Genomic DNA, 21471 nt, shown 5'->3' on the forward strand with positions numbered 1-21471 from the left:
AGCCGGTGCCATTCCAGGTAACACATGATGAATATCACTCCCATCATCTCCATTGCTCGGAGCTTTTCTCTCACTTTTCTTCTATATTAATATTTTACAGCCACAATTTAGCAGAATGTTCTCTGTAATGAAATGTCAAATTGTCTGCTGATGTGGAAGCGTAACAGGGGTGGCAGCGGGAGGATGATATAATACAGGATAATGGACTATCAAGGGCAATTGGACAGATTCAGTATTCACACCTGCCTGATCATCACTGACACTAGAATAAAGATCAGAGGATAGAAATGGAGGAGTCAAGTCTGTAAATGTCATCTGATGGTGTGCGGGGGAGAGGATAGTGTACAGTCATGGCCTAAAGTTTTGAGAATGATACAAATATTAATTTTTACAAAGTCTACTGCTTCAGTTTTTCTAATAGCAATTTGCATATACTACAGAATGTTATAAAGAGTGATCAGCTTAACAGCAATTACTTGCAAAGTCAATATTTGCCTAGAAAATGAACTTTATCCCCCAAAACACATTTCAACATCATTGCAGCCCTGCCTTAAAAGGACCAGCTAACATCGTTTCAGTGATTGCTCCATTAACACAGGTGTGGGTGTTGATGAGGACAGAGCTGGAGATCAATCTGTCATGATTAAGTAAGAATGACACCACTGGACACTTTAAAAGGAGGCTCGTGCTTGGCATCATTGTTTCTCTTCTGTTAGCCATGGTTATCTCTAAAGAAACACGTGCAGTCATCATTGCACTGTACAAAAATGGCCTAACAGGGAAGAGTATCGCAGCTAGAAAGATTGCACCTCAGTCACCAATCTATTGCATCATCAAGAACTTCAAGGAGAGAGGTACCATTGTTGGCAAAAAGGCTCCAGGGCGCCCAAGAAAGACCAGCAAGCGCCAGGACCGTCTCTTAAAAGTGTTTCAGCTGTGGGATTGGGCTACCAGCAGTGCAGAGCTTGCTCAGGAATGGCAGCAGGCAGGTGTGAGTGTATCTGACACTGCAAATATTGACTTGCTGCATTAACTCATTCTAACGGTCAATATAAGCTTTTGTTACACATAATATGATTGCAATTATATTTCTGTATGTGATAAAAACATCTGACAAACACACATAAAAACCAGAGGGCAGCAGATCATGTGACAATATAATATTTGTGTCATTCTCAAAACTTTTGGCCATGACTGTACACAGTGTCCTATCTACAGGTTATAGAGGAGCAGATTGTATATAGTGTCCTATATACATGTTATAGAGCAGATTGTATATAGTGTCCTATCTACAGGTTATAGAGCAGATTGTATATAGTGTCCTATCTACAGGTTATAGAGCAGATTGTATATAGTGTCCTATCTACAGGTTCTAGAGCAGATTGTATATAGTGTCCTATCTACAGGTTATAGAGGAGCAGATTGTATATAGTGTCCTATCTACAGGTTATAGAGGAGCAGATTGTATATAGTGTCCTATCTACAGGTTATAGAGCAGATTGTATATAGTGTCCTATTTACAGGTTATAGAGCAGATTGTATATAGTGTCCTATTTACAGGTTATAGAGCAGATTGTATATAGTGTCCTATCTACAGGTTATAGAGCAGATTGTATATAGTGTCCTATCTACAGGTTAGAGCAGATTGTATATAGTGTCCTATCTACAGGTTAGAGCAGATTACAATGGGAGCCTGACTGCAGGAATCCTTCTCATTCATCATTAGATGTATATTGTTCCTGTACACAGATACAGATCGCCACCTAGTGTTAACAAGAAGCAGTTGAGAGTTTTTCATATTTTTTGTACCTTAGCTCCATATTTCATACATTCAGCTTAGGATATAAATGTAACTTGCTGAAACTTCTGGATTCTGAGGAATGATTTGTAACTGAGACTTCTATAATTCTGTCAGGTCTTCTTAGATTTGGTGATGTCTCCCCTGAGTCCTGGTTATGGACGTGTTTAGCTCTGGTCCCATAGATGGGATATAGAGAATGACACTGAGGAGCAGATCTAGGGGGCGATTTTGCTCCAGATACAGGGAATATGTCATATTCACACTCGAAGCTCCTGACAACCCCTCCCCAATATCTTGTCAGTGGTTTCTACTTTTTTTTTTAACTTGATGTCTTTCTATGAGCCGCAGCCAAGTCGTCTGATCCGTCCAGGCGGTTGTCAGACACTTTGATCGGCCGCTGCTGATTCATGTATATTGATCTGGACCGCTGCGCCCGATCCGTCTACTTGACAAGACCCAATTCTCCTCCCTTTTATTTGGGCAGATGTCTTCACTTTGATTCGCCTTCCTACAACTTTTCTAGAGAACTGTCGCCTACCCCCCCCCCCCCTTTGTGAACTGCAAAGAGGAAGGTGACAGATATTTCTAGAAAAGGAAAGTTCCTTCACCGTCTCCCCTGACTAGTCCTGACCGACCTCTGCAGGCAGGAATTGGGATAAAATGGAATGACCAGTCCTTGAGGGGTAACACGAAGCTCCTGGGCCCCCAGGCAAAATCTGTACAGGGCCCCATTTATAATGTATCATATATAGTACTGGACTCCTCATATTGGGATGAGACTCCTTATAGGACCTCTAATGCTCCTGGGCCTGACCCCTCACCCCTGATCGCTCCTGCACTGATTGGGCATCTGGGGGGCAGTGGTGGGAGCCATGACCTCATGGTATAGAATAAAGGAATCTTCATGAAGGAGAAACCTCCAGAATGTTCTTCCCTAAATCTCTACCTCCCCTTTAAGAGGGGTTAATACCTTGGCTTTCAAGTCACAGGTTTGTATTTGGAGTCACAGTACAAGCTACAGGGGGCGCTCTGCAAGCTTGGGCTGCTGGGCCTGACTGTAGCTCAACTCCAGCGCCATTGTTGTTAAAGGGATTGTCCAGGTTTAGAAAAACATGCCTTCCTTATTCCTGAAACAGCGCCACCCCTGTCCATAGGTCGTGTGTAGTATTGCGCCTCACTCCTACTCACTACAATGGAGCTAAACTGCAATACCAGACACAGCCCATGAACAAATGTGTTGCTGTATCTAGAAGAAAGAAGCCACACGATTCTAATTCTGAAATCCCCTTTAAGGACAAGCAAAAAGCAAATAAGAAAAAAGAGAATTTCAGGCCGGACACTTTATCTTCATTCTCTAGTCACATCTAAAGCTGCATTCAGAATTCTGTTTTCTGCTAAAGGAATCTATCCTCTCTTGATGGAAAATCAAGCCGGGCAGCTAAGCTGAGACCAGACTGCTCTACACACACAGCAAGCCTGTGTAATAGAGAGGGGCAGATCCTACAACACCCATCATGTCCTTACAACATTCAGTGAAATAACCCAAAGTGGAGCTGACTGGAGCAAGAAGGAGGACCTGACAAACCGGTATGATGGGAGACCCAGCAGTCAGAGGATTAAGAGAAAGCCAAAACAGTGTTGAATGAGGCTTTGGATGTGACTGGAGTACAAGACATGATGTAACTCAGTATCAGTACAAAGTCGCTCAATATTTTCATGATTAAACCTATAATGTGTTTCCCCAAAGTGTAGCTGTGATGTAAATATCGTACTGGTCGCTCCAATCCTGTGACAAGCAGCCATATAGGTGACAAATCCTTAATAAATGTATATACCAAAATAAGAGAATGTGTCTGCCGAATCATGATGTGTATAGAGGATGATATGTATATGGAGGATGATGTGTATGGAGGGTGATGTGAATGGAGGGTGATGTGTATGGAGGATGATGTGTATAGAGGATGATGTGTATAGAGGATGATGTGTATGGTGGATGATGTGAATATGGAGGTTGATGTGTATGGAAGGTGATGTGAATGGAGGGTGATGTGTACGGAGGATGATGTGTATAGAGAATATTGTGTATGGGGAATGATGAGTATATAGAGGACAATGTGTATGAGGGATGATGTGTACATAGAGGATGATATGTAAGGTGGATGATGTGTATGGACAATGATGTGTATGGGGAGCTGTTGTGAATATAGAGGATGATGTGTATGGGGAATGAAGAGTATATAGAGGACAATGTGTATGGGGAACATGTCCAAGTGGGCTCCTAACTTAGGTATACCAGTATTATCACAATATGGTGACTGTATAGTGGTAGATATCAGCTGTATACAGGGCTCTGTGATTAGGTGAATACAGGGCAGTAACAGTTAGTGACTTACCAGCGCCGTCTTGTCTGATCATTCACATTTCCTTTCCATTTCTCTTCCATCTGGACGGCCATGGCCACTTCTTCCAGTCTCTGTAAAGTTTGCAGCACAGACATCTTGCAACTCCCAGTATATTCCATTCACTTCTATGGGAGTTCCAAGAGGAGCAGATAAAGTATGCAGGCTGGGAGTTGTAGTTCCACAACAGCACTGGAGGTTGCCTATCCCTGCTCTAGTATCAAACACCTTCACATATGCTGAACCTGATGGAAGCAATGGCCTTGGAATGGAAGACACCAGATAAGTGACCTATTATGACTTCTTCTCCTCAACCAGAAACAAGAAGATGGAATCCCCCAAGGGCTATCCCAAGTCATCTGAATGCAGGCTAGTGGTGTCCAAAAATAAGGCCAGTCTATCAGACCCAAAACATGGCTGTGGTGACCCCGGCTACCGTGACTATAGCCACAATGGATGTCACAAGGAGTTAACATCTTGACTTTATAAGGAAACACTTAGAATAGTGGGCCCTAGAGAGGGTACAGGGCGGCCGGCTGAAGATATGGCTGGGAGATGGGACGTATAAGAACAGCACGTGCCTTGGAGTACGAACCAGGGAGATTATTTGTGTATAAGCGGATGGAGAACTTCTCAGACAAAACTGCTATAAAGTGACCCTGATGTTTGTCTACCAGGAATACATGGCATATTTTTGCTGCAACTTAGCGTTGTTTTACTTTGGAAATTCCTTGCCATCCAGAGATTCATCTCCAGCTCCTTCTCAGAGTAACTTATACACAGAGTCCAGGGAAATTGTCACCATAAACTGGAGGTTTCAGCAGGGAGGGTGGGCTTGGCTTTGAGGATATGTCCCGCCCCTGAGGAATCCTGATATGCAGGGCGCCCAGGAAGGTCACAACTTCTCCTCCTGCAGACCAAGAAGAAAAGAAGACTTTTTCATTCTTTTATCTTGTGCGGTCTATAAAAATACACAACTGGGAGGAGCTTCTATGGGGTTGTTTCCAGGTGATGTCGGCTGTCTATAGCCTCTATAGTACATTGTGGACTATCAGAAGTAACCTCTGAATGTTGTGCTGAGTCCCGGACGTCTGAGCTTCAGATTCTCCGCCATGATAAATTCTTCTCTTTAATCTTTCGTCATCATCTCTCAATTTCCCATTTGTTGCACAATCTCAGCAGAATTTCTCCCAGTGGAACGTTTAAAGTGATGGATCTGGAATCAAAGCAGGAAGTTCGTGAAATTCCACCGACATCGGAGGATTTATGAGACGCTGTGACATTTACCTTCTAAATAATGATGAGCAGGTGAGGGCGGAATATTAACCGACAAATAAATGATATTCACTGGATCCTCGTAGAGAAGAAAAGAGAACCTAGCACACAAGATCAGGATTATGTTCAGACCTCAGAGATTCAGACCCCCATCTACAAAGAGCCAGACCTCCCCCCCCCCATCTACAAAGACCCTGTCCCACCCCCAGCTCATTACTACAGAGAGTCGGAGGAATTGGAATGATTCGATGTATCAAAATCTCCTTAATGGAAATGACGGACACAAAGAATGATCATTATATAGTTCTCATTATGTTACATCTCCCATCATCCTCAACATTAGATATATGACATAACTGTGCATCAGATGAGGTCAGTGACTCCCATCATGCGCTATATAAGGTATATGATATAACTGTGTATTAGATGAGGTCAGTGACTCCCATCATGCACTATATAAGGTATATGATATAACTGTGTATTAGATGAGGTCACTGCTTCTCTCATATGTATCTGTGGATTTAGCGGTCACCAGTTGTTTGTTCAGAAATTATTTCTTTAATCTGGAAAGTGTCCAAATGAGTCAGCGGGATATAATGTATGGGTATGGCTAGGCCACTCCCGCTGTGGGCTCTGTATGGCTGGGCCGCTATTGTTTTGGGCTCTGTGTAGCCTGGCCGCTCCCACTATGGGCTCTGTGTGGCCGGGCCGCTCCCGCTGTGGGCTCTGTGTAGCTGGACCGCTCCCGCTGCGGGCTCTGTGTGGCCGGGCCGCTTCCGCTGTGGACTATGTGTGGCCAGGCCGCTCCCGCTGTGGACTATGTGTGTATGGGCCGCTCCCTCTGCAGTCTATGTGTGGCTGGGCCATTGCCGCTGTGGGCTCTGTGTAGCTGGGCCGCTCCCACTGTGGGCTTTGTGTGGCCAGGCTGCTCCCGCTGTGGGCTCTGTGTAGCTCTGTATGCCCGGCCACTCCCGCTGTCGGCTCTGTGCTGCAGTGCCTATGGTTGCTCTGCGGCATGGCACCCAGTACAGTAGGGACCCCCTATATAGAGGTCGCTTTGAAGTGACCAGTGGGTCACCTTGATCGAGATGTCTACTAAGAGTGTGAGGGTCAGTTTTGTAGATTTTTCTGGAAGTCGAGATGATTGTTTAAAATTGGGATGGGCGGCCAAGGATCTCTTTTTTTCTCTCTGAAATGTTCTATAACCCTTCTGTGTTGATCCAGAGGAAGGCAAAACCCCCATCAGGCTGTTGCTAAATGCCCCATATCAAGCGAAAAAGATCCCCGAACTCCAAATCTGGCAATAAGTATCAAACCCAGATCAGCTTGTCTTCACTAATAGTCACATAAGACATCCTGGCCGTGAAGTCACACAACCGCACTGCTCTTACCGAAGTGAATGGGAAGTGCCTGCGTGTACGGCTCATGCCGAGCCGTACACGCAGCGCTTCCCATTCACTTCAATGGGACTGCTCGTAGTGAAAAAAGCAGCCCATTCATTTCTATGGGGAGAGCTTGTATGCCGGCTCCCATAGAAACAAATGGAACTGCTTTATATGCCGCTGATTCTGAACGTGTTTTACGTTCAGAATAAGCTGCCGTATACGTAGTGAGAATGAGCCCTGTAATGCGGATGAACTCACACCGTCATACAATTAGAGAACAAAGAATGGATCTTTCCGTGTCAAAACATTTCATCACTGAAGATCATAATATCACAATGACATGAAAATTTTGGTTTTAAGAGGGAATTTTAAATCCAGGAAAGAGAGACGGATTTATGAGTACAAGCTTATGACCCTGCTTCAAACATTGCAGAAAGGGATGACTCTCTCATATGGGTTCATGGCATCCTACAGAAATCACTGAACTGAAACAGCCATAAAGACACTCTGTGACCTGATAAGAACATTGCAAACTGCTGAATTGTTTATTTGTATGTAACAATAACCAATAACCTTCTTCTACCCTCCCTCCTAGAATTCTATTCCTATGTGTCTCTTTGTACATAAATATGCAGCCTTCAGAAATTGTTTTTAGAAATACCTGAAGAAGAAGCCGAGAGCTTCGAAACGTTGTAATCTGTCATCATTATTAGTTAGGCATTAAAAAAGGTATCAACTACGGAAGACTCTCAAGTTTTTTGTTTTTATATTTCCAACATTGCAGAGGATTTTTTGTGTTTCCCCTCTCCCGCTGACTACACACCCCTATGAGTCTGTGTAAGGTTAGTGCTCATTCTATGTCACATTATCTCCTCCAGACTCATCCTCCTTCCATACAATAAACTGAGACAATAAAAATATCCAATTATAAAGAATAACAATGCCATAACCGCACTCCCTGCGCCGGGGGCTCCATTGCCTGCACAGAGCGAGTATCCTGGAGTCATCAATGCAAGGCACAAAGTATACCTCCGGTCCTCAGAGGACTTGTCCATCAGAGCCCCTCTGACCTCTGTTTGGGCACTTTTAAACCCAAAAAATCCCCATTACGGAGACTATGGCTGGGTCCTCGCTCATGGTAGGCTGTGTGGGCTCGTGTACATATGTTCTGTACAGTTTTAAAGCTTGTGATTGTGTATTTGCTGCTTTGTTCTGATTTTGGGCGCCTCTTTACTGCTCTGAGTATTGAGTGGAGGTTTTTACAGACAGGCAGATTCCAATGGCACCCACTGGCTGTGCAGCAGGTGGCGTTGTGTTTATTGCACCACTGGAGGTACAACCTTTATATGCTATGACCTGTGCTATGAAGGGGTTGTTATTCTTATGTTATTCAAGTTTTCCATCCAGAGTTCTGTTCAAATCATTCCTGCCACCTGTCAGTGCGGACCGTTCATGTCAGTCCATCATTGTGTTTCGGCCTTCACCTAAAATCTAGTGGAGTGAACCTTGTCCCTGTCTGAGAGGTGGGACCTGTGCGAGCACAGTGCTGAATCTTCCTTGTACACTGTCCCCAGGTCCAGGAAGCCTCTGTGAGTGTAGAGAGAAGTGGGCGCCAGCGAGATTCAGTGGTAGTTTAGGCACTCATGGGCGATGTCACACAACACAAGACCTATCGATCACATCACCCCCTTTTTACCATCCCCCTACAACTACTTAGACCTCATAAGCATACAACCACTGAGCCGTCTTGTCTCACACTCCACTTTGGAGACCGCAGTCTAGTTTTGTGACTCTTCCTACATCTTCAGACTTTCCTTTGGTCAGTGCAGTACTAGGAATATAAAGTAGCTGCCATCTGACAGCTGTTCCACTACCTACCAGGCGTAGGAGAGGTCGATGGAGGGATCAGTCGGGTTCCCCTCCTATTAGGACCTGCCGGTTTGCTATCAGAGGCACTTGGTGGTTGTGGCAAGGGAGACAAGTACAAGTATGTTCCCACTGTCTGCCCTTCCTCATTGTCCAGGGTAAATGTAATGTAAGACATCAGATGATCCAGAACATGTGAATAACCCCAAATGACTGTAATAATATTATCTCTACTCCGCAAATCATTGCCTTGTTTATCTCTCTGCATGACCACAGTGGTAGCTCAAGGTCACTATCCCTGCAGATGTGACAGGAGGTATTACTGAGTGTCCTGCACTTTATAATGCAGCCGATCCAGCACACAAAGACACAAGCCAAAATTCAGCTCATCAGGAGGCGTAAATAACATTAACTCCGCGATGTACTACTCCGTGGATCGGCTCTGTGCAGAGGTTGAAGAACTCTATCAAGGCTTAAGTGCTGAGCTCTATTATATGCAGATGTTTTTGTCTTAGGGACTGAAGATAAGATGAACCATTTATGCCAAAGATGTTCAGAGACCTCAAGTGTTCTCATCCTGGATGGTTAAAGGAGTTGTCCCATATAGAAAACACATTGCCATACACCCTAATAGGGAATTCTGCATCCTTAGAATGGAGAGCGGCTATAAAGAGTGTTTCGCTCTCTGGAGGACCCGTCCTGTCCTGAATGACACAGACAACAGTGATGTTACTGGACGTTGTGTAATACTTCATTTGTCCTGTGGGGGTGCAGTAGGAAAAATGAACATATTCTGCCAAGTTTCCAGCACATCAGCTTATTGTCCCAGGACTTTTCTAATTAGTAGGGACAGTCCAAATCAGAGGACCCCTTTAAGTGGGATGGATTGTTCCAAGACTGAGTGAATATAAGTTAATATAGAACCTGAGTGAAAATCTCAGAAAAAAGAGCTGACCGGAAGGAAGCTGAGTTTATTGATATATTGTTATTATTATGTATCAGATCACCAGGATAGTGATCACCTGCAGAAGACATTGCTGCAGTAGCGAGTCTGGGCGGGGGCTGCGTCACAGGCGGCTCATTACAGACTTACATGCTGAGATAACAATTTAGAAGTTCCTGGCAATAAAAAGATCTGAAGGATGAAACCGGTTAATGAATTGTTTCTTCTCAATGTTCCATTAGTCAATGGATGAAATTTATGAGTACGCTTAATGTCTTAATGAATTACAGCGCTGGAGGCGTCCTATCAAGGGGAATGAATTCCAGCCGAGGTGACGGGGATTTATCGTATGACCTACACCTGCCCACAACCACCAGGACCACAGCAACAAAAATACAATTATGTTGACGGAAACTTCTCTATATAAAGGTCAGGAATCGGGGAACGCCAGCTAATTCCTCAGTGTCTAAAGGTCGTGTGTTAGCCAGAAAAGTAATGGTGAATTCTGTGATACATGATTGATTGTCTTTTGCTCATCCCTGGAACGTCTGCCATATTGGTTTATAAGTAACCTGCAACGAAATAGCAAAACATTGTCCAAATGACTTCTAGTGAAACTGTGGTTAAGGTACTGCAGAATAGTATACAGAGCTTGTATACCTCCATGTCTTGCCGTATCTCATCTTGTATCTAGACTACAGGTCCAGCTGTAACATCTGTGGTAAATATACTGCAAGATACCATACAGAACCTGTATACCTCTGTAAGGGGTGCAAGTGACTGGCGACAAACTCACTCAGACAACTGAGTAAAACAGGAACGGCTTTACTTGTTATGATTCTTGAACACAGCAACAGACTCTTGAACTATTGCAACAGGTAAATCTTATACAGTAGGGACGTTGTCTCTATACGAACTTGGTAAGTAAAGGAGGGGTATAGCTACAGATTTACTGGCACTGTGTCACTTGTTACAGTCTCTCAGTGGGTTTTGCTTACAGATCCTGCTGGAGAGCACTGGACTCCTCTGGGGCTCCTGCTCTGTCTCTCCAAGGCAGTACCTTCCTCCTGTTTGTAGTGGAGAAGCTGCTGCACACTCCTGTGTCCTTGCTGCACTTCTATCACATGTGCTCTGCACTTCACTTGCTTGCACTGGTCTCTGTTGTTGTCCTCCTTCAATGCAGCCATGTGCTCTGCTTGCTGCAGCACTTCTGTATCTGGCTGCGCTGCTTTGCTTGGCTTTGGTCACCACATGACACCCCCCTTGAGCTCTGTTAGCAGACACTGCTTCTGCTCTCCAGCACTGCAGTCTTCTCCCTCTGGAAGCCATGTGTGACCCAGATTTCCTCTGTCCCCAGCTTCTTCTTCCCCAGGTCACTCTACTGTCTCTAGATGGGAACTGGCTCCCCCTGCTGGATTGGAATGATAGCAGCAAGTCTTCATGTTTTAAAATTGCAGCCAAACCTTCTGACATTACACCTCCATGTCCTGCCGTATTTCATCTTGTATCCAGACTACAGGTCCAGCTGTAACATCTGTGGTAAATGTACTGCTATATACCATACACAACCTGTATATACCTTCATGTCCTGCCGTATCTCATCTTGTATCCAGACTACAGGTCCAGCTGTAACATCTGTGGTAAATGTACTGCAGGATACCATACACAACCTGTATATACCTCCATGTCCTGCCGTATCTCATCTTGTATCCAGGCTAGGAGCACCAATAGGGTCCTAGAGCCTGTTGCCAATTGCCCAGTGTTCCCCAATACCTTTCTCCTTTGGATGTAATATTGCCGTCACCTCCATAGATAATTCCACCACACTGAGAAGACTCAACAGAACATCGACCGATTTTGGGATTTTTTTTGGCAATGAGTGTACTTTGCAGTCTATGACCAGGGAGATCACAATGTGGCCTCTTCCCTGACCTAGGCAACCTCATGCCAAACAAGTTCCAAGGACCAAACAAGATAATCCCAGATTCCAAGTACATAGCATCACACAAGATCTTGTCTGCTGATCTGTGAGGGCATTGATTGGCACTGGAAGAGACCCTGGCTGAGAGAAGAGTGTGGTATGCCAGGGCTGGCATATTGGTATAGTGACCACTCTACTGTGGATACTCCATTATATAACTACAACCTTGTATGATAACGTATGCTGGAAGTTGTAGTGCTGCAAACGTTTAGTAATAGGCGCTCCTGGCCCAAAACAAGGATATGTATACCATAACATTGATCCTGTGGGTGCTGTGAGGATGATGGAAAGAAAGGAGCAGCTCGGGTGGGACATGTCCCACTTTTCAGTGTATGCTGTGACCCCGCACTGTTCTGCCTCCTTCATCTGGTCTATAATGTTAGGAAATAAGAGGCAATATAGCTTACGGTTCACTCTGTCGAGGTAAAGCAGCTCAGTATACAGTGTATATCTACAGGTGACACCCAATAGGTAAGATGTATATCAGAGATACATGGAATACCACCCTATGCCAGTGACAGCCGGCGCTCTCTCCCACATATGCCATCACTGTTAGTACAATGCTGGTCGTAGAGAAGTTCCGGTGATGTTTTATGTCCTGGGGTTTCCGATTCCTGGGGCTCGGCTTCCACAAGGCGTTACATAGTTTATCTTCTGGATACATCTGTCTTCTCCGTAGACTCCCCCCTGGTTTGGAATCGCTGTATTTCTGCCCGGGGCGGCTCGCCTCATCTGATGGGTGTTATTAATGATAATTACATACAAGAGTACAGACGCTGCAAAGAAAATGAGCTCTTCGAACTGCGAGGAGGCGAGATCCTAGGGGACTACAGTAAATGGACGTCCAGCGCATGTACAAAGATTAATCAGTGCATAACAAATAACCCCCCTCCAATAGACTGTTCTAATGTCAACATCTCTGTTTGCTGTCAGTGAATGGAAACTGTCCTATTTATAGCTAGATGTGACAAACCATATACAGGGCTCTAGCAATGCAGTCTGAACATTCCCTGTTAGGCTGATACACATTACCTGTGCGGATACATTGTGCTGATACTTTGTATAGATACATGTTACCTGTGCAGATACATTGTACTGATACATTGTGCAGATACAGTGTACTGATACACGGTACCTGTGCGGACACATTGTCCTGATACACGTTACCTGCGCAGATATACATTGTCCGAATACATTCTACTGATACACCTTACCTGCGCAGATACATTGTACTGATACACGTTACCCGCGCAGATACATTGTACTGATACACCTTACCTGCGCAGATACATTGTACTGATACACGTTACCCGCGCAGATACATTGTACTGATACACGTTATCTGTGCAGATACATGTTACCTGCGCAGATACATTGTACTGATACATGTTACCTGTCCGAATACATTGTACTGATACACGTTATCTGTGCGGATACATGTTACCTGCGCGGATACATTGTACTGATACATGTTACCTGTGCAGATACATTGTACTGATACACGTTACCTGCGCAGATACATTGTCCGAATACATTGTACTGATACACCTTACCTGCGCAGATACATTGTACTGATACACCTTACCTGCGCAGATACATTGTACTGATACATGTTACCTGTCCGAATACATTGTACTGATACACGTTACCTGTGCAGATACATTGTACTGATACACATTTTCTGCGCGGATACATTGTACTGATACACATTTTCTGCGCAGATACATTGTACTGATACACGTTACCCGTGCAGATACATTGTACTGATACACGTTATCTGTGCGGATACATGTTACCTGCACGGATACATTGTACTGATACATGTTATCTGTCCGAATACATTGTACTGATACACGTTACCTGTGCAGATACATTGTACTGATACACATTTTCTGCGCAGATACATTGTACTGATACACGTTACCCGCGCAGATACATTGTACTGATACACGTTATCTGTGCGGATACATGTTACCTGCACGGATACATTGTACTGATACATGTTATCTGTCCAAATACATTGTACTGATACATGTTACCTGTGCAGATACATTGTACTGATACATGTTACCTGCGCAGATACATTGTACTGATACATGTTACCTGTGCAGATACATTGTACTGATACACGTTACCCGCGCAGATACATTGTACTGATACATTGTGTGGATACACATTACCTGCCCAGATACATTGTACTGATACATTTACATCTCTTTATCTGCCTCTTTAGGAATCATTTCCACCACCTACAAATCTATCGGTCTGGATCTCTTCTATGCTCTATTTGGCCATTCCTATTTTGGTCTACTACACACTGATGATGGGTGACAAGTAGTGAAGTACCATAGGGGTGGTTACGATGCTTTCTATGGACCCTGCACATTTTAATCCTAGATCCAGTGAGACAGTTTCACATTTTGGGTGCTGCCCTGACATCCCAGATGCAGACACAGTTGAATACAATGGTGGAACACAGAGCTGTGATTTGTGTGTGGTCAATTAGAGGGCATTATACCCTGTGTGGTTACTAAGGTAGCATACTGAGTCAGGGCTCGTTCACATCGGTCTCCGTTCTGCAGATTTCCGTTTCCTGCACAAAATGGAGGCAGGAGACGGAAACCTGCCGGCATGTTTCAAGCCTATTCATTTGAATGGGTTTGAAAGGTGTCCGGCCGTGAGCGGCGGTGAGCGTTTTATGCTCTCCGTTGCGAAACCGTTTTTTTAAAATCAGACACAGAGTCGGACATGCAGTACTCTGTGTCCGATTTTAAAAAAAACCGCTCACCGCCGCACCCGCTCTGACAGGTTTCTGTCTTCTGCATGTAGGAGACTGAAACCACAGAACAGAGTGCCGAACACTAGTGTGAACCTAGCGTCAGAGGCATTATAATGTGTGGGACCACTAAGGGTACATTGTAATGTGTGATGGTAACTTAGGAAGCATCACCACTGTGTGTTTTACTTTGAACACTTATATAACTGTGTTGCGTTACAGAGCTACTCAGTAGGATTGGGTGGGGTTAGGGACACGGCTTAACAAAATAATTCGCTGTATCCCATGCTGTCCATCTAAAATGCCCTCTGAAAGTTGGGAGGTGTGGGGAAGTAGCGGGGGTGATTCCTTATGAAAACCTTTAAACTGGGCCCACCAATGTGTTAAAATGGTCCAGCCTGAAGGGAATAAAAATTTGCATGATATGCAACAAAGTCTTATGTGCAAAACTTTGATAATAACATATACATTGCATTCCTTACTCTAGGGCGCCCCTTACCCACAGAGTTATGGCTTCCTCTTGTTTCACATCTTCTAAGACTGACTGTGGGTTAGTCTTTGCAGGTACAAATGTGAACAACCAGAGCTCAAATAATACTTCTATACAGTGCTAAAATAATACTTCTATACAGTGCTCTAATAATACTGCCAAACAGTGCTACAATAACTGCTGTATAATACTCTAACAATGCTGCCAAACAACGCTCCAATAATACTACCAAACAGTACTACAATAATACTGCCATACTGTGACTACGTAGCACCTTGACATTGAAATGTAATGATTGTGCTCTACAACGTCTACATAATACTGCATTACAATTGATAGGCATTCTGGTCATCACACTCTTCAGGTGCCTGGCTTTACTGGCGCCCCCTTCAGCATGGATAACTGAAGTGCCTCGTATGACTGCAGAGGTTGCATTATTGTCAGGCTAACCCTGGATTTTATGTGTAACCCACAGAGAACAAGGAGCGCTGTCCTGGCACAGAAACCATCTGGTATCACTCCCAGGTTGTCTCTAAGTTTCAGAGTTTCTTAGATTTTTAGTAAACCCAATAAAATTTATGCAGTCTAGAAATCAGCGGATGTGCGGTAAAGTAATCTCTGCAGTAACGTCTGCAGCTGGTCAGCAGTGTGCACAAGATGCTTTATAGTGACAGCGGCCAGGATGGATTCGTGCTCAGGCCCAGATAAAACATCAGGAGGAAAAGTAGAGATAGCGAGCTAATTACTGCAGAATCGGCGGAGAACCTGAACACCACCCCCGCCACCACTACCTATGTAAATCACAGGGAAGGTAATAGCAACTGCGCTGGCGTATACAGATATTAGAGCCGCAGTGAAGTAAATGTAATTACTCCGGAAAACCAGCAAAGTGATAGGCGGAGAAAAGTTATCTGAACTTCATATAAGCAAGAAAGTTCTGAGAGTGAATTCTACAAATCACCTCATACTTGCAAAACTGTAATGATACTACATCAGGAGGGGCAAGGGGAGTATACAGAGGAGCCTGCAAAATCCTCAAACACAGATAGATAGATAGATAGATAGATAGATAGATAGATAGATAGATAGATAATGTGATAGATAGAGCGACTCCTATCTCAATTGAATCAGTCTTAGTCTCCAGTCCTAACACTACACTAATCCCCAGAACCCCCCACACTGTATTATCTGTGCATTATCTCCTATCTCTCTCTAGTCCTAACACTACACTAATTCCCAGAACCCCCCACACTGTATTATCTGTGTATTACCTCCTATCTCTCTCTAGTCCTAACACTACACTAATCCCCAGAACCCCCCACACTGTATTATCTGTGTATTATCTCCTATCTCTCTCTATTCCTAACACTAGAATAATCCCCAGAACCCCCCACACTGTATTATCTATGTATTATCTCCTATCTCTCTCTAGTCCTAACACTAGACTAATCCCCAGAACCCCCCACACTGTATTATCTGTGTATTATCTCCTATCTCTCTCTAGTCCTAACACTACACTAATCCCCAGAACCCCCCACACTGTATTATCTGTGTATTATTTCCTATCTCTCTCTATTCCTAACACTAGAATAATCCCCAGAACCCCCCACACTGTATTATCTGTGTATTTTCTCCTATCTCTCTCTAGTACTAACCCTACACTAATCCCCTGAACCCCCCACACTGTATTATCTATGTATTATCTCCTATCTCTCTCTAGTACTAACACTAAACTAATCTCCAGAACACACCCTCCACTACTGAACCTTTACAACTACCTACCTAATGCTTCTCGGAGGAATACTGGTTCTCCAAAAAAGCTGAGATCTTTCAGCTCTTTATCTCTATTGTCCTTCCATCTGTCCACTCAGCTCTTCTGACTTGCTCGGCCCCTCGGCCCCCTTACAAGTTGACCCACCGCTCCAGCAAGCTGTCTGCCCCGAAGTACAGGAATGTGCCCTTAAATACCAAGCCATACCCCATTTTGTTAGCCTGTGCTTTGCCTGACATTGGCAAGTCAGACCATGGAATAGATAAAACAATTTCTTCAATTCATAGGTGCAACTTCATTCTACTTCTGAGGAGTCAGTGTGCGATACAGTCTTCAGAACCCACCAGATTAAGTGACTACACGAAGAGCTGCGTTTCTAAAAACAACAATGTACATACAAATGCAAAACACTCTGAATGCAACATAATGCAGAGGTCAATGCAACAGATATGCAGTGCACAATACAACAATGCAAAACACAACTATTGTGACAATTGGCAGCACCAGACTCCTTTAGTCCTGCTCCTACACTACTACTTGACTTAGTACTTCCTGCAACTGTCCCAAGCAACTCAACCCTGACATGGAAAGTGGCCAACTCTTCAAGGTTTGTGCTTGCACCACTTTACACTCGCAAGAAAATATTCATACAGAATGTACATGTAAGCATATACAGCATATACTGACGTATACACATATCTACAGTATATGCTATGGACAGCGAGTAATATGAATATATATCTCATGCCTGAGTAGCCACAGGGCAATGCAGAGCACGGAGAAGTGCAATGGGACCAAGAGAGCAGTATACGAGAGAGATTATAAATACAGAAGAGCAGCTCCTGCACACTTGGCGTAGAATCCTTCTTACTCAGTGACTGTTTTATACAGTCAGGAAAAGTTTGTCCCCACAGACTAAATTAAACTAAAACCACTAAATCTGCGGCTCCTATGGGCACTTTAGAGGCGGCCATGAATCATACTATGAAGGGAAATGATACAGGGCCACCCCGCCCTTCGCCTGCAGCCTTAAACAGAACACGGGCAGTGAATTTATTAAGATTATAACTTGGCAAAAAGAAAATAAAAAAAGCAGAAAAAAATCCTTAAATTTATGCCTCGATAAAAAAAAATCCTGTAAGGTGGGAGCAGCTCGTAAAGCTCATCTCCGCACAGATGTCGGCAGGAAATTGCAAACTAAAAGACAAAAGCTTAAAATTCCACGACGTCTCCTCCGTCAGCTATGTGACAAACATGAGATTTAATTAGCGGAGTGGTAAATCCAGCGCGGCGCCCCCAGGAGTCATTACACAGCGCAGACGCATTTCAGAGCATGAACATTTGTAGACAAATATTGGGACAGGCAGTCGGAGCTTCAGGTTCAGGCATTGCCAGAGATTTTCTAGAGAAGACGTGCAATAACTTCGGCTTTACAGAACTCATTAAATCTCAAGGAAAAGCCCAAGTGTCCCTTTTGTGATGATGTTCGGTAACCTGAAGCCGACAGAGGCGCACAATTGTTCAATGGGCAAATAAAAACATAAAAGGCACCAAATGGGAAGAATCTTATTTTTATGAGGACAACAAGACAGGGAAGGGACCTTGGGGCGAACGCTTCATAAGACTGGAAGAAAGACAACTGTCTGATAAAACGGTGAGCTGGGGAGAACAGAAGCCACATTACTGCTCATCCAGAGCCTCTCGGCAAACGTTACATTGACAGATTACTAACCGCAGCCAAAAAGGTAGCCAACCATCAGGAAGGACAAGGAACACTCTGCCTTCCCCTGGAACCTACAAGGAGATTAGAAGTCACCTCTTGTAGGTAAGTCAGAAGAGTAAGAAGGAATCACAAGTATCTCCAGCAAACCAAAGACTATAATAGAGAGAAGAGACACTGCATCAGAAATTTATGGAAATAAGGACTTGTCCCATCCAGCGTCTTCTCTATGGTCTCTTGGGCAGTACTCGCAGGTCCAGTACATACAACATGATGAGTCACATACTGGTGGGCAGGGAATCTGGACCCTACATTGTACCTATAAGAATGGTAGATGCTAGAATGGAGTGATGGGAATTAGATTCTTCCTGGCATGGCATAGATCCCATAAGTGACCCTTGTCCCCGTCTCCATGTCAAACGGCAGGTTGCATTCAGGAGAGGTATGTTTACACATTGTGACTTGGTCCTTGCTGCTGCAAGAAATAGTGAGGCACAGGGCGTGTTGGCCATGACGGGCCCACCATACCACACAGCTAATACATCCAGGACTGAGGCAGGACCACTGACTGAAACCATGCCATACCATGGAGAAGCTACTCTTAAGTACCATGTTCTAGTCTCAACTCTAGCTAAACTAGGTCATGGGGGTCTCAGAGATTTCTTGATTCCTCAGGATTCTGCTGGAGGCATTGTAGGTCCCAATCCCCAGCATTGTCTTGGATTGGCAGATGTGGTGCTGAGACACTAGTAAGGTCAAAAACTAAAAGAAGGTAACTGGAGGCAGGGTTGAGGTTCATTCAAAAGTGAAGTCACAGGATAGACAGGACTGGATGAGCGCAACAGTGTCAGGAGTAATATCCAACAAACTAGACAGCGATGAGATTGGGCACGAAGCCAGGCAAACTGAACAGGAGGGCTAAGCAAGGATGAGGTCAGGAACATTACTGAAGTCAGGAGCCAATCTGGAGACACTTTGGTTTGTAATCCAGTTTTCTGGCATATGGGGCATTAAAAAGCAGAATTTTTTTTCTGTTATGCATTTTGGTGCGCATTCACATGGTGCAGTTAACATTGCATTGGAAAAACTGCACGCACTTTAGATGCGGTTTTTGGTGAAGTTTCTTAAATTATCAGGTGAAAATCCTACTAATATTATAAATGTGAAAGTTTGTGTGTTTGGATATTTGTGTGTTTGTTCCTCAATCACGCAAAAACAGATGAACGGATTTGGATTAAATTCGGCACATAGATAGATTGTAACCTGGATTAACACAAAGACTACTTTTTATCCCGGTAAATGACATGGCTTCATGACTGTTATGAATTTATGTTCACATACTATATTACACTGCTCTTATTTCAGCTTCTGAGAAAGTCAGGGCTGTTATCTGTCTGTGTAAACACACACTAACCCTCAGTATACATGCATTTGCATATTATCTGATCTGGTCCAGGCAGTGCAGACACACTGACATGGGCAAACACCTTTAATCCAAATTGGCAGTTTGCCAATTTTCAACATGCCTGGAAAAAGAAAATGTAATTTGTCGCAAATGAGAGCTATGAAGGATTCAAAAGTCACAGAGGTCTCCTCAATCGAAGCTGATGGGGATCATCAGTGCCAACAACACGCTCATTATATGGTGTCCCAGCGAGCTGCTGAGATACCGGAACAATCATGGGCACAGCTCGAGGAATGAGTTCAGTGGCAGGACAGCTTGACAGCTGGTGAAACGCCAAAGCAGGCGGATCATCAACGCCAACAACACGCTCATTATATGATGTTCCTGTGAGCTGCTGAGATGCCGGAACAATCACAGGCACAGTGCAAGAAACAAGTTCAGCAGCAGGCCAGCTTGACAGCTGCCAAAACGCCGCAGCATGCGGATCATCAACGCCAACAACACACTCATTATATGGCGTCCCAGCGAACTGCTGAGATACTGCAACAATCACGGGCACAGCGCGAGGAACGAGTTCAGCAGCATGACACCTTGACAGCTGTTGAAACGCTGGAGCAGGCAGATCATCAACACCAACAGCACGGTCATTATGTGGCGTCCCAGCGAGCTGCTCAGATGCCGAAACAATCACAGGCACGGTGTGAGGAACAAGGCCAGCAGCAGGACAGCTTGAGAGCTGCCGAAATGCCGGAGCAGGCAAACCATCGATGGCAGCAATTTGCTGAATATAGGCGGATCATTGATGCCAACAACCCGCAGACGAAGTCACGGGCAGAGGCTAGTGTTATATAAATGTGTTTCACCTGTAAAGGTTGCTGCAAAACTTGCAGATTCGAGATCACTTGACAATGCAGGAAAACTGAGGACAAACATATGGCCCTACTATACACGCGATTACTGCCTGCTGATTTCGCGTTGTCCTCTCAACGCCATTAAGTAAAGAGGTGCACAGAGAATACTGATAGACCCTGTGGTCATGTCATAACAATAAGTGACCCCGCAGCTGCCAGCCTTACACTAAATGTGAATTAATTCTGTACATTGAACTTCAGCCAAAGTTTTCAGCAGAGATTTCATCATTCGTCATGTCCAGACCACCAAGACGTCTCTGTCTGCAGCCAAAGTCTTGTAGATAATCAGATTTTATTAATTGGTCATTTTTTAAAAAAGCAGATGAAACAAATGACAGTATCTTATTTACTAAAGTCAGGAGAAGTGGGGGTCGCAGAGGGGGTCCTGTGCTAGGTCAGCAGTATGAAACATCGATTTGGGAATGAAGCTTTTGCTGCGGTTTTTTGAGCCAAAACCAGGAATGGATTAAGCAGATAGAAGAAGCTTCCTATATCTTTCTCATTCCTTTTGTAGCTATTCTTGGCTTTGGCTCCAAAGAAACGCAGTAAAACCTTCAACAGAAATCTGAGTTTCTACAATGTGTGGCCTCAGACTGTGGCAGTGTTACTACTATCCCATGCGTCCAGCAGGCCGGGGCGAACACTGGATTCTTCAGGAATGACTCTGTTTAACACTTGGCAGAATTATTTGGCAAGAAACAGGTATGATAATCTGGCACACGAAGCAGAAGGCGTGATAATCTGGCAC

Source organism: Leptodactylus fuscus, chromosome 3 (assembly GCF_031893055.1).
Source record: "Leptodactylus fuscus isolate aLepFus1 chromosome 3, aLepFus1.hap2, whole genome shotgun sequence".
Taxonomy (NCBI): domain Eukaryota; kingdom Metazoa; phylum Chordata; class Amphibia; order Anura; family Leptodactylidae; genus Leptodactylus; species Leptodactylus fuscus.